We start from the raw sequence: 15,572 nt of genomic DNA, 5'->3' as shown, positions 1-15,572 counted from the left end.
CTAACCTTAATCTAACCACATCACGCAAGAAGAGAGCGTGCTTCGAAATCTATTGGTGCGATAATCAACAGGAAGAGGTGTTGAAGAGGGCGTGAGGCTTTAAACAACACGTTTTATGACACGCGTTTTTGTCTTTCTTTGCTGACGAGCATCTAATGTTCATTTCTTGCTTCAGCGCTGAAGAGGGAACTAAGCGACGACGTGCCACTTTCCACTTTGAAGGAACTGTTACCTAAGCACCTCTTCCCACAAGGTTCCTCCCTTGGGCCACGGGAAGACTGCAATTCAGGTTATTTCTGCACACGCGAGTCGAGAGAAATGTTCAACATAAAGGTTAGTTACTTTTGGTCGTAATGACGTCTTGATTGTCGCGAATTAAATTGGATGCACTCGCAGAAATGCAGTGGCCTTTGACATAGTCACGAATTTGGTGAACGTAAGGGACTTAACAGGGTTTGTTTTGTTCCTGTGACAGTAACGGGATGGCATGAAATGGCTTTTGCATGTGTATACTGTGCATCAACTCACCTCTTCCGGGATTCTCCCGCTGTCATCAAAGTGGGACTGTCGTGGCAGCCGCGTCACTCCACACCTGGAAAGATGAGAGATTACTTTGGTTTTTTAGTAGAAACAACTGGTGAGAGATGCAAAATACAAAATCTTATTCATGCTTTGTCATGTTATACTGTTTATCATGAGCTGCAGTCGCTGTTGAGTGAGTAATACAGTTGGAGCCAAGATGGCCGCCACACGACTGCAAGACTTTAGATCTTAACATAAAACAGGGTAGTAGTCTGTGTGAGACACGAATGAGGGGAGTGAAAATGTGTAGAGTGTATCACACCTCTGTATATTAAGTTATCTTGCCTCTGCACAGTAGGATCAATTAGTATTACCGTACAAATTGTCCATCACCATGTTCGTGCACTTCATTTGGACCAATAAGAGCTTCAAGAATTAAAAGAAAACTCAAAACAAGCTGATGACAACTTCTGCACCAGCATACATAAAAATCCATCGCATAAGACACATCGAAAGTAACAGAAAAATTAATGAAAATAGTCATGGACAATTTGGCGCGGTAATACTCATGGATTCCACTGTACATGTATTAAGCGACATAAATTGACTATTTTGTGTTTGCATTCTGGGCAATTTGTCCCGAAGTAAGAACAGATACCTCTGTTGGTAGCAAGTGCGCTCAGTCGAGATTGTCACGAATTTTAAGATGTGGTTTGTTCTTCACATTTCTTAGCAGATTGAGAGGGTTGTTGTGCCACACCCCATCTATTTAAGGTCTATAAGTTAATAGGTGTGTATTTTTTAATTCATTAATATGAAAACTGCTAAATTTTTCTGGGAACACAAATAAAGATACAATGTAATTGGCCAACCACGCCAATATATGCTACGCACAATATTCAGCACAATAGTTCTCTAGTTTTTCTAAGAGCGAGATCTCGCGTTTTCCCTAGCAGGACCAAGGTGTGGCATAAAGTACCACTTTTGAAGTTTTTGTGTTGGTAATCGAAACTGCCTTGAGCAATTGAATTAAAAATCCTGTTTATTGTCAATTCAGATGTGTATTTTCATATTTGCTAAAATTCAAGAGAAAATTTTATCCATTTTAATTTTTAAACTGAAGTTGATTGAGCCACATGTAGCAGATAGAGCAAAGAACATTGAGGGATTGAATGCAAATACTGTTACGGCAATGGAAAACGTGCTTCAAAGGAAAATTAGGTCAACGGTTGACAATCCCATATATATATATATATATATCTACTTACGCAACTGCTTCCAGAAAAGGAAATAGGTGTTACATTTGCATTTTCAATGGAGAAAGAAGAAACAAACTCTCACGAACTACAATTCCATGCAATGACTGTGGTAAATGTGTCTGTGGAAGACACTGCATGAAAGTTCAGATCTGTGACAACTGTGTAATTTCTAATAATAGTGAGTAATGCTGAGGAGCTGTAATTTACTGACAATGTAGAATTGAAATGTGTTATAATGTATTATTCTATTATTGTTAATAATAAATATTCAGATGTACATTTCCAAATAAAAAATACTTAACATACATTAAAAATATACAAAATATGACTTACTTATCTTTCAAAATAAAATAAAATACTTAACAAACATTAAAAATATACGAACTATGACTTATATTAAACAAAGCATACTAGTAGTGCAAAATGTAGCGGAATAGTAAAGTGGCACAAAATGCCACCCTTAGTCCAGCATGTAACAGATCAAACCTTGGTCCTGCTAGGGTTAATAACTTTGTTTGGACAATGAGCCGGTGATATTGGGCGGATCACTCCTTGTTTGTTTGAGTGTAACTTCAACATGACGACAGATTTGTGTTTCGTATTTTATTTTACGTAGCTTTGCTGACGCGTTTTGATAATCTCATCCATGAGGATGAATGGTAATGAGATGGTGCGTCACTAACACCCACAGACAGAACAAAAACAGTGTTGGTTAAAACGCCACAGTCTCGTTACCCTGCAAGAATTCAGTTTCACCGGTAACATCGTGCAAAATATGGTGATATTCGAATGCCTTCCGAGAAGGACACAGGCTGTAACTATCTGATTTTCCGTTTCGCTAAGTTTGAAATTAGTTTAGAACTAAGGATTAACTGAAGCTTTACCTCACCTAAAACTGTGTCAAGCGTATCTTGCAAAACAAACATCACGTTTTGAAATTGTACATAAATTGAAAGTAAAATTAAATTTGCGGAAGTATTTTTTTATTGGAAGTTCAAAGATTCCGTGAATTTGAAGTGAAAAAAAAGTGGAGTCGTGTATTGTAGTTTACCGAGACATGACTGAATTTTGTACCCCATAAATCACAAACTTTGCTTAATGTACTTCTCAGGTTTTGCTGAGTATACTATCAAAACTGAGAGAAATTAAAAAATAATACACATTCATACGTTTTATTGGCAGGTGTATTACGGTACTCCTGAATCAATGCCTCCACAGCGTCAACATTGCTCTGTGTGTGGGATGTGCAAGGTCGTCCAGAACGGGGTTCATTGAAGACATTTACACGCCCTGCGTTGAACTTTGCACACCAGTTACAGACATTTCTGAATGTCATGCACGTGTCACCATACACTGCGCACAGCTCACGATAGATTTCAAGTGGTTTCTGCCCCTTTGACCACAGAAACCGAATCACACAACTGTGTCGAACGTCTCAAGGATAGTTGCCATTTTTAAACAACTGCCTCTCGGCGTGCGCGAGATGCACACACCTGCCATCTCGTGGAAAGGTGGCGAAATATACATGTACTTCCAAATGTATATTTCAGTTTTTGTGAATACATTTATGTTTGGCCTTAAAATATTTACTCAATTTCTTTTTGATATCCCCTCGTATATAAATTAATCAGTCGTAACCTAGCCTATCAAAATTCATCTCAACCTACGAACATCAGGCTCAGAGAGAGAGAGAGAGAGAGAGAGAGAGAGAGAGAGAGAGAGAGAGGAGGGAGAGAGAATTGAGAATAGAATATTATTCAGCAAGGTGTGCGTCAAATATCGTCTCGTTCTTTCAATTGTCACGAAAGAGAGATCACATTGCACTAAAGAGTGAAATGAGCGAAGTTTCACGTTCATAGCCCACTCCAGGTGGATCTCTAGGACGTGTAATTTGAAAGGAAGAAGCAGCGTCACGTAGGCAGAAGAAATCGTGCGTACGATATTGCCAACTCAACAGAAAGAACGCCAGATGATTTAATGCTCGCTTAATTGATTTATCCAGTGCTACGGACAGCTTCTTTATACGTTGCGATAGGCAATGCGCATGGGAAAAGAGTACTTCTACGTTCGAGAACGAAAGAACGAAAGGTGGTGAAGCGCATGTGTGTTGATCAATGGTCTTGAGTTGTGTTCTTCAAATCGCAATCGATACATGATGTAGTAGGCAAAACTGTAAAGCAAAGTTTATATATTGCTGTATTGGTAAGATAGACTAAACTACATTGTAACATGGAGATGACTATGTTCAGTTAAGTTTCAATTTCACTTGCGTCTTTCACCTTTGAGGGTCCAACTACCACAGACAAATTACGATTAAACGTGTACTACTGGGCTTCGAGTGTATAGCGCTCGTTTTGCTTGTTCGAGCCTTACTTGCTCGAGCAAAGAAGCTCTCGATTCCGTACGCTATCTAGCGTCGTCCGTGCGAACTATTTGGCGCTCGAGCGAAATCCTCTCGCTGCAGCGCACTAGTGGCGGCAATTAGGGGGGTGAGGGGGGCTTGCCCCCCAAATTTTCGCCACTTTTGCGACGCACTATGCTAAACCTTATATACAAATGGAAATATACTGTCTTTGCCCCCCAGTTTTGCACTTTCCCCCCCCAGTTTTGGAACCCAATCGAAGCTACAGGCTATGTTGGTAAATTCTATAGACGAGTGATTGATTTGGCTTATCTTACTTCGCTTTTCTGCCACCTTTGGCTAATCGCGAAGATGAAGATGGATGATGAAATTGATGAACAGACACTCACGAAGATCATCCATTAAATGAAAGATAAAATATAAGTTTCTATGACTCAAAGGCAAGATATAAAAATCTTACTCAGCCCCTAGTATTCGAAGCAGAAATTTCTACGTGGGTGGGGGGAGATATTTTTCCTAATGTGGGAAAAGGTTGGGATGTTTGCGTGGATCAACATGAAAATAATACAGTCGTACTAGGCCGGGATTCGAACCCAGAACCCATGGGAAAATCCGATCCAATATGATTCACAGCAGAGTAGTCAAAATAACAACTTCACAATAGAACTTTAGAATTTTCTAATATCATCAAAGCGGATGGTTTTTCCTTTAATTCGAACTTGGATAATTTGAATTACTAGGTAAAACGAACATAAGTTTATTCCCCTTGAAACTATCTTCAATGACGTCATGTTTTTGTTAATTCGATTACAAAAGAGTACACTGTATTTATACTTTTGTTCATATTGTAATGCTTATTTTTACGCAGTTCGATATTTCTGTTTTTTACGGTGATAAAATGTTACCGCTAAGTTTGCTACACCCGTGTAGTGTGTACAGGTGCAAGTGTCGTAATGAGTGCCTTGAAATTGCCTATTACCGGGTTTCCTCGTATTTTTCCGTCACGTAAAAGCACTTTCACGGCCAAGGCTTCGAATTGAAGGCGTAATGACCGCAATCTTCCGGTAATTGCAATCGGGACGTATCGCGGACAAGAAGGCGGAAAACAACAATGGCTCTGAAGGGTATTCTCATATCGTTCCACCTTAGGCTGTGATGCTGTACGCAGGCCAGATCTACAGCGAAGGTGAAACTTGCAAAATTCGTGTTTGAATTATGGGGGAAGGATTTATATTTGGTTGCTTATATAGACCTACAATGAAATCAAGTTTCTTCCGCAATGTAATTTGAAACTGAGAATTGTTAATGGAACCAATCATAGATTAGCATATTTTAAATTTTTTTGTCTTCCCTATTCTTGAATAATGTTCCCCTATCTTGACCATGGCATCTAAAACTAATCTCTCCCAGATTGATTCTGTCCTCAGCTTTTTTCTCGCCATTGCTCGTCATAGAATACCTTCTCTCAGATACCTCCATAAAACAGATATTATGTCTATTTTCAGTATCCAGCCACCACACTCTCGTCGGGAACTAGCAGGCATGAAATTTTTGCACAAAATCATCAATGGTAAAATTGAAACCGAATTTCTAATCAACCAATTTAATCTACAAGTACCCACACGACCAAGCCGCAACGTAAAGCTCTTTCACAATCCGTCGTCGCCTTATAATCGAGGGGTCCCGGGTTCGATATCCGGTGGAGGCACATGGCACAGTGCTTCGGATCCCACTTTAAACTGTAGGTCCAGTCCCGATTGGCCTTACTGTGCATAAAGTGGACTTAAAACACCAACTCAAACTCTTTTCTGTAAGCTTAAACGTCTATAAAATAACCTGCCTACAAATATTGAGATTTTCCTACCAAAACACAGTTTCCGACAAACGTGAAGAATGTACATGTGTAACTTTAAATGTCTTCTTTGTCATCTTGTATTTTGTTTTCTTGTCGTTTTCCTGTTGCTATAGTTTCAGTACAAAATGATATTTCAGTACTGTAGCTGAAACTTTAAGTAAATAAATAAAATAGTCTAAAAATTAAAAACATTATTCACGAATTACTTAACGTAAAATTACTTTAATTTCAATAAATGACTATTGTGATTCTCAAAGACATCTCGACATCTGTTGCAATAGTACAGGTGTGTATAATTTGTACTGTGCTCCACTGACGGAGGTGAATAACTCATTCAAGGTTCAGATGAGAAAGTATTGGCGTAAAATATTTGTCTATTAACTCTTATAAGGAACAATATAAAATATGTGTGCCATATGGATTTCTTGTCTCGCATAATTTTCTTTACGCCACTCGACCATATCTTCATCTCATGGAAGTAGATGCCAAGGACACCTTCCACTCGATCATACTCGCTCGTAGAAATATATATGTAAAAATCCGCAGTGGTAGTTTCAGCCCACAATCACCAAATCATTTTCATACATCGCCATGTAGAGGAGAAGGTCTAAATATGGGCGACGGTTTAAATATGGGTTTTGGAGTTATCAGCGCTCCCGGGTGCTGCAGCCTGGCAGAGGATATGGGAACTGGTTATCTGTCAAGGACAAAGGTTGCGGCGCCAATTTGCAAGAGAAAGTGGTGGTTAGTTTCGGCCTTGGACGCTGTTATAGAATTGCGACCTCCAAAAACTTTTTGCAGGTATGTTTTAACTCAGCGTTTTCTGAATTCTTATCTGCTTTGTATATAGGTTATGCGACATGAGGTCTAATGCTGAGATCACATTTTCAACAAATATTTGGAAGTTTTTCTTAATTTCGATTTTTCCCATTTTTCCCATTCCGATTTTCAAAACAACAGATTATTCATAAATATGAATTTTATAATGTTTTAGCGATAAATGACTTTTTTAAAAATTTTAATTGCTTTTTGTAATATTGCCACTAGTAGCCCATATTTAGACCACAATTTTGAAATACATCATTTTACAATTTTTTGGAAATTGCTTTCTTTTTTAACAAAAAAGGGAGACCTTCTATACTTTACCATGCTATTACATTTAAGTATATATTTCATAGATATGCATTTTAAAGGCAGGTGATTTAATATTATTATTTTTTTCTCCGAAAATGACAAAATAAAAAGGGGGGCCCATATTTAGACCTTTTCCTCTATTAGTAAGATAGACTAAACTACATTTTAACATGTAGATGATGACTATGTTCACTCAAGTTCCAATTTCACTGCGTCTTTTACTTCACAATCCATACTTGAGGACCCACCACCACAGACAAATTACGGTTATACGTGTACTACTGGGCTTCGAGCGTTATTCGCTCGAGCGAAGAAGCTCTCAATGCCCGTTCGAACTATTTGGCGCTCGAGCAATAAGCCCTCGATGCAGCACTCTACTACTTGGGGATAGTAATATACTGGTTCTATTTTCACGAAATCGTGCCTTGACCTGATTATAAAACCTAAGTTTCTGAAGACGTTTTTAGTAACAGAGTCAATATCCTTACTAGCTTGCTGTCGCAGGTCACTCTTGAGGTTTTTAATTTCACATTTGCACACTTTATGTATGAAATGTAATCATGAAGTTTAAAGTGCTAGAACAATAACGTTATATTAATATTTACGTCGATGCTTCGGCACCATGGTTTATTCTACTTATCTGGCGGAAGAAATTCATGTTACACAGCATACAGAAAGAATTAAAAAGGGGAAAAATGATGTGTGTTAAAGAAGCGTCCAGCTCTAGGGCATGCAAGGTAATGCTCTGGGCAAAATGGATTCAACCGTCACCTCTCATAATCATCTCTGCATGTATAGCTGTTAAACGAAGCTGTGCAACAAGACATAACATGTGATTAATGCAATGTAGGTCAATTTCTATCATGTAAGTTGCTGTGGGCAATTGACGACACCGGAGCAAGGAATTGCAACTTTTTGTATGACAAAGTGAAGGAAATTACGGACTGATGGCGGCAAAATATGGGGTAATCAGCTAAAGGTAGTTTCTAGCATCCAGTTATTCTTTCTCAGTATGTAGTACTCATGAGTAATGTGACAATGATCAGTGGCGTAGCAACATATCGCGAGGCCCTGGGCTAGATTAGAATCCGACGTCCCCATCCGTTGTAATCTCAATATGAATCGATACAATATCTTCAGGAATACGTCAGCAAATTATCATATTTCAATAATAATAATAACAAATTACTGACGAAAATGATATTTAATAATTTCACTCGCCCTATAAATGTATTTCTCTGTTTTCCGGGAGCTGAAATCTGAAGCTGTACAAAAACAACACTACCTCTTTCAGTTGGAAACAACGCAAGCCTTTAAATGCTTCACATTTGCTTCGTAGCAGTTGGAGGTGCTTTATTGTTAATATTGGTAGTGCAATGTCAACAGAAAGAAGTAAAGAGAAGAGAAAGTGCTTTTTATTCAAGGAAAGAATATATGGGTAAAAATGCCCAAGCAAGTTATCGTGATTTTTTTAGTAAATATTTTACATGAGAAATACGACAATAATTTTTACTTTTTCCGGCCCTCTTAGGCTTAGGGCCAGCCTGCCTGTATGTTACGCCAATGAATTGATGTATTCATTTAAATTGTAACGTTAACTAGAATTTAAAGCCAGATAAAAACAGAATGTTTTTTTGTAATTGATCAGGAAAATAGCTTCCTCGACCGTATTTAAATTGATCCGGAAAAAAGGTTCCAGGACCGTATTTAAATTGATCCGGAAAAAAGGTTCCAGGACCGTATTTAAATTGATCCGGAAAAAAGGTTCCAGGACCGTATTTAAATTGATCCGGAGAAAATGTCCCTGAACCGTATTTAAATTGATCAGGAAAAGTTCCTGGACCGTATTTAAATTGATCCTGAAAATGTTCCTGGACCTTATTAAATTCATCCGGAGAAAATGTCCGTGAACCGTATTTAAATTTATCCGGAAAAAAGGTTCCAGGACCGTATTTAAATTGATCCTGAAAATAACGTTCCTGGACCCTATTTAAATTGATCCGGAAAAAATGTTCCTGAACCGTATTTAAATTAATCCGGAGAAAAGGTTCCTGGACCGTATTTAAATTGATCAGGAAAAGTTCCTGGACCGTATTTAAATTGATCCGAAAAAATTGTTCATGGACCGAATTGAAATTGATCCGGAAAAAAGGTTTCTGGACCGAATTGATATAGCTACTTTACAGATAAAAAGGTTATTTAGGGTCCAGAACTCAATTATGCTTACTGATTTTCTCTCCTGTACCGGAATTGAATTTATTTAAAATTCCTGGACCTTTAAGAACCCTGCGTAAGAGTGAAACAACTCGCATTCCTTGATACTTTTGTGTTGCACTCCTCTGAAAGTTGTATTTCGATATTGTCGGTCTTCGAAAGGCTACTTTTTCTTGTGCAAAATATTCCCTTTCTTCCCTGACTCCTACTCCCAAGGGCTTCAGGGGAGGAATGAGCTGAATACACACGTGCCGGAGTAATGATTTCTCACTCACGATACAATCAATATGATGCTATCGTGAGAGCCTTAATGAACTACTTCAGAAATGCATCGGATAACAAACAATGGAGAGAGAGGAGAATAGCCTGTTAACACCTTTCTATTTTCATAAGATCTTAAATTCGATGAAATGAGTGAATGAAGAGAAAGCATTTGGCTGTTTCCTTTCCATGAGATTAAGGAAGTGGTGCTTTGAATCTTATTTTCTACACATTCCAAACCCGAGATAATTTTTAGAAAAATATTGCATTGTTACACAGTTCTGGGCCAATAAAGAGTATATATTCTGACATTTCAACACTATGATCCCAAGTTTGTTTTTTATGGAAAAACTTAACATCTCGAATTCCTTGATAAGTTGAATTTTTTGTAATACCCTTGAATTGTCCATAACACTTAATACTAATTTTACCTCAACAACTCAAATAAAACCTTCATGAGACGAATTTTTGTATAGTTTATGGGATGCCGTTCGAGCTCAATAACTCGAAGGTAGACTAAAAACCTCTATGAGTCGAAGTTAAATTCTAATCACCTCTATAACTCCAAGTTTTACTCCCAAGGACGTCAATAAGTCGAAGTGTAGGGTGCGTACGTACAATGTCAGGCGATCAATAGGGGCATGCATATTTCATTTTTGACGAAAAAAACTAAATTTGAAAAAACACATTGTAGTGTTAATTTTTCATGGTTTTGGAAGGTGTGAGATGCATTTTGTGACCAGTTTTGTCACGAAATAATGCGAAATGAACTCTTAAACACGAAATTAAGGGTTTATTCACCGACGCGGCACCTTCTGAGGTCTGAATTATCCTGAGAGTTATGCAATTCCCGGAAAATTGAATAATTCTGCTGTTAATATTGGAGAAACAAAAATTGACTCCTTTACACAGAAATAAACTTAATACTCGGATAAATACATAAATGGGCTATTAGAAGTGGAATAAGTGTAGTTTTTAAATCAAATTTAGGATTATATTCACAATTTTAAAACCAAAATGTCTTTTTATATACAAATTTTTATGTGATTATTCACCGCTATAACACCGATATTTTATTTTATTTACCGCTTTTGAACCCGAAATTAAATCAGTTTTTAAACCGAAATTTTGCTTTTTATTTACCAAAAATATGTGCCTCTAGTGATCAACAATCGTGTCGGGACTTGAACTCCACCACCCTGCCGTGTATGTAACCACCATTGTTAATGTGCTTAGTATGCGTTGTAGAAGTATATATATATATATATATATATATATATATATATATGTAATATATAATATATGTAATGTACATAAAAGTTGCAGGTTATGATGTCGGTGAAACTCTAGACCTCTATAACTCGACGTCGGCGATTTTGGCCCTCAATAACTCGAACCTTAGTAAGTCGAAATCCTTGATACCTAGATTTTTTTCTTTCCCCCCTCTCAAGTTCGATTTATCAAGGTTCCACTGTAGTAGGAACTTAAAATTGAAATATTTACGTCCAAATTTCGTGCCACTATTGTAAAATGGTTTAGATAGAAGGAGGTCTCTAATTATTTTGTATGATGTTCTCTGAATTTCAGAAGCAAAATGAAAATGTTTACTGCACAGACCAACGTTTTGCAGAGAAGATTTTCTTTAGTAACTCTGAGCGCTTACCGTTGTAATTTTTGTCAGTTTGGAACTTTGGTATATTTGTTGTTTCGTGGCCTAACCTTTCGTCGAACATTCACTATGAGAAAACGCTCTATAAAAGAATCGAAAGTGTAGCTTTCAAATAATATCCAAAGTTTGTTACCTAACACGACACCTAAGATCCTATTTAGCGGTGTGTAAGAATGTATTATTATTATTTATTAGTTCAGCACAGGATACATTTCCCAATTATGTTGAACATAATATATTATACATAGATAAAGAGAAAGTCTAAAATGAACATTTATAATATCTATAACATCTATATCTATATAACACCCATAACACAGGAACATTTCATTACGTATATATTCAATGGTTTTATGTCTTAAAATGTTCACGCACATTTTTCGGAGGCTTGAAATCATTAGTAAAATTTACATGTACTTGTGATCACATAGAATGATAGGAAAGTCAATATGTAATACTTGCAACACACTAATTTTGGGGCCAGTGCATTATAGGTGTCAGTGAATATTTTTAATGTAGCTCTTCCATCCTTATATTATTTATTTTCATACAGCTATATTCTATTTAGTACAGTCAAATGTTCATGTGCAGATCTCTGTAGTGGAGTTGTTTTCGCAGCACACTATGACGCCAGGAATCCCGGGTTCGAATCCTGACCTGGGTGTTCTTTGTGAATGTCCCTTCATCAATTTCATGATATCATCACTCATCTTCATCTTTGAGATCAGTCACAAGTGGCAGAAAAGCGAAGTAATATGAACCGGATCAATTACTCAATCAGATGCTCATGTGAAGTTTTCTTCTTCCAGTGTTGTATGTTACGCACTGATAATATTTAACTTGTCACACCAATTCCGTAACAATTTCAAGAACAAATTTTAAATATTAGAGCTGCCTGTTCTTTTGATGATGACGTGGTTAGCACATCGCGCTACGACGCCAGGGGTCCCGGGTTCGAATCCTGGCCTGGACATGGATGTTTGTGAGTGTTCATTCATCAATTTCATCATCTCATCACTCATCCTCATCTTTGCAAATTAGCCAAAAGTTGCACAAGAAGCGAAGTAAAATAAAGCAATTCAATCAATCATTGTTCTTTTGATGAAGATTCGTTCATTACATGAAGAGTTGGTTCAATTGATGTATTTATCTTTCAGCGCATACAAAGTTCAAGCATCGTGTGTTAATGTGTTGTAGTTCGTAAATATAGACTATAGGATAACTATGTATCAATCTGACGAATGGTATTTATAAAAAGAAACCGGGTAGCATAGAAAAAGTAAACTAACGTTAGCAGTAGTTCTTGAATGGGCTGTGAAACAAACTGAGAAGAAAAAGAGTTGAAGGGTTCTATGCAGGTAATTTCAGTCTGAACCTAACGAACAATTTATGTAGTAGTTCTTTCGATCGATGATAACAGTTCAATAGTTTTATCATTACTACCCACTAAGTGGATCAGAGTTGCATACCCTGGCATTGACAAGTTTTTTGCAGCCTCTTGCTCGCCTGTTCGTGCTGCTATGTTCTTATACAAAACTGAAGACAATGAAGTGGATGGTAACAACTGAATGAAGAGTTGGTAAAGAATATGCACGTCATCGAAGAGTTAAAGCGGTGTAGTTAGGTCTCATTAGCATCGGTTTTCAAGCTCTTGGTAAGTGCATCGTTTAGGCCGAATCTTTATCGAGATTCCGTTGGAGGTTATTTTCTGGGAACGGCCGGAGACAATCATTGGAGGTTGTGGTTGTTGCCGGTCGCTCACGTGGAGGGACTTGGTCCAAGATCCTGCAAGTCAGAGGCTGCGAGGGGGAGAGACAGCGGTTGTGAAGAATTTCGCATCGTCATATTCGCTGTAATAAATCAAAGGGTCGCATGAGGAAAACATAATAGAAATCCATCGCTGATACAAGTGGAATGGAAACGAACGATGTCAAATGGCACAGATAAAAGACAGATTCCCTTTGATCAATTACAAAAACATTGCTTTCCTGTTTGGTTAATTAGTTACATAATAAACCTACGATCCCATTGTTATCCTCACACTAGGAAAGGTATTAAGAAATTGAATGTCAGTCAAACATATCTTGTAAACAAAATCACATTTTTCAATGAAGGAAGAAGATTTTAACAGACCTTCATTCTGATTGGTTGATTTGGTTCACTTTACTTCGCCTTCTGCCAATTTTAGTTAATCGCGAAGACGAGGATGAGCGACAATATGATGAAATTGATTGATTGATTGATTTCGTGTTTTAAGTCCACTTCATGCACAGTAAGGCTAATCGGGACTGGACCTACAGTTGAAAGTGGGATATGAACCAATATGTGCCTCCACCGGGTATCGAACCCGGGACCCCTTGATTACAAGGCGAGGACGCTACCACTGCGCCATCGGGAGGCCCCTTGATGAAATTGATGAACGGACACTCACATAGAAGCCATGCCCAAGCTGGGATTCGAACCCTGGATCCCTAGTGTCTAGCGTGCTGTGATAACCATTCCGCCACGACGGTCGACTATCCTTCATTCTTATTCTGCAGGAATACAAAAATATTATGTTTTGTGTTCATATGTATCTTACTAATGCATTTATTTTGGTGTTTACCAAGTTCATGGACATTCGCAGGATTTTTTCCAGGGAGGGGAAAGCAAGGTAATCAGGGTGTAAACGAGGCTTATTTCCTCGTATAATAGTATTGCCTCCTCAAAAAACACTCCTTCAGTCTGAAGATATCATATTCCTACAACGCCATAATAATAATTAGAATAGTTACTGTGACTGAAATGAAATTATATGTGTGAAATATAATTTAAGGTTGACATTTATTTTCAAGGTTGACCGTGGCACCCCCCTGCTCCCTTCCGGACGTCCACGACAAAGTTATTTTTGTCACGTAGGCAACCTGCATATCTTGAGATATTGGCATTCAAGAATTTCTACGTTTCAGAAAGTGATTTGGACAGGTTATCCATAAGAGGGATATACCGTGAGGGAAGATTATGTCTTCAATGTATAGCCAATTGCCATTTATACATGTTTTAGAAAAGTAGCTGGCTCCGTTAGCAATTTAGGAAGTTAGCCTCTTAGTTGGCTCAAATACACCACTGATGCATATGGGCATTCTCGAGCATAATCTTTGAAAACGAATGGTTCTCAGTTACCAGAGATCACTAGCGTACGCAGGATTTTGTTTTCGGAGGGGTCTGGAATTGGATTACATGGAGGGGAGGGAGCAAGATAGCAATAGAATATTTCGTAATTATTATTTTTAACATTCGATTTATAAGTTTCCAAATGCACAAATGGTAATCATAGGTTTCTAATGAGCATTTTGCATTTACAATTACCACTTTTTTCGAATTCTTCATAGCTTTCGTTTGAAAATTTTGATTTTCTCGAAATTTCTGAATTGGTTGTAGCCCCATCAGCTTTCTCCCTGCGTACGCGAGCGCCTGTGTTGATTTAAGACACATCGGAAGTGGAGATTTCAGTAAAAGTACATGCGTATTTGATCATAATTAAGTGTAAATCTCAAGTTTTCATTAATAGACATAACCTTTGACTTTTCTTGTATTTTCTATGTTATTCCATACTCTCTTATACTTTTTATTATGCATAAGTATGTGTTAATTCCTTTGTACTCAAAATCATACATGTAATTTTATTTTATACTCTTTATACTTTTTAATATGCTTAAATATGTGTTAATTCCTTTGTACTCAAAATTATACATGTAATTGACCTATCTCATATCAGTGCTATTTGAACTCATATGATCAAGTGGATGGAAATAAATCTTATCTTATCTTATCTTGCTGCTACAACCGTGTCGTTTTCCCAAACTCAACACATGCTAGAATTATTATGATGTAACACAGTACCATATGCATAAGTAAATTTAATTCATATGTGGCACACGGGTTCGTTTCCACGTACCTTTCTTAAATTATGCAACAAGAGTCCCCCTAAAACTATGGTTTCCATTGAATTTTTAAAATATGTATACAGAAAATCAGGTGCGCCCTTCAGATATAAAAATTGGTAATTTTCAAGTGAAAAAGTAGTGAAAAATAGCCCCAATTTACAATAATAACATATCCAGTGCAGTTAACCTAAAACTGGTTCTGCAACTGGTTCGGTGTTTTAGCACTTCCAGGTTTGCATTTTTTTCTCCAACACTAAGAAAGGGGTGTAGGTGCATCTTGCCTCCTTAATTTCACATGTAAATGTTCGGCATATGTTTCTTGCTTGAAGGCCCCTGCAACATTTCGTGAGGCGAGTTACATTTTTTTGTA

General features: G+C 37.4%; 1 protein-coding gene across 1 annotated transcript in view; it reads right to left on the bottom strand.

The window, feature by feature from the left end:
* Positions 1-15,572, bottom strand: part of LOC146002366 (uncharacterized) — a 235,815-nt gene that overhangs the window by 69,228 nt on the left and 151,015 nt on the right. The window contains exon 3 of the mRNA XM_083140088.1: positions 529-592. The gene's annotated coding sequence lies outside the window, so the exon portion shown is untranslated. The remainder of the gene's footprint in view (positions 1-528; positions 593-15,572) is intronic.

This window comes from Lepisma saccharinum, chromosome 18, assembly GCF_977018435.1.
Source record: "Lepisma saccharinum chromosome 18, izLepSacc3.1, whole genome shotgun sequence".
Classification (NCBI taxonomy): domain Eukaryota; kingdom Metazoa; phylum Arthropoda; class Insecta; order Zygentoma; family Lepismatidae; genus Lepisma; species Lepisma saccharinum.
The sequence above is the reverse complement of the archived record's forward strand: the minus strand, read 5'-3'. Positions and strand labels throughout refer to the sequence as shown.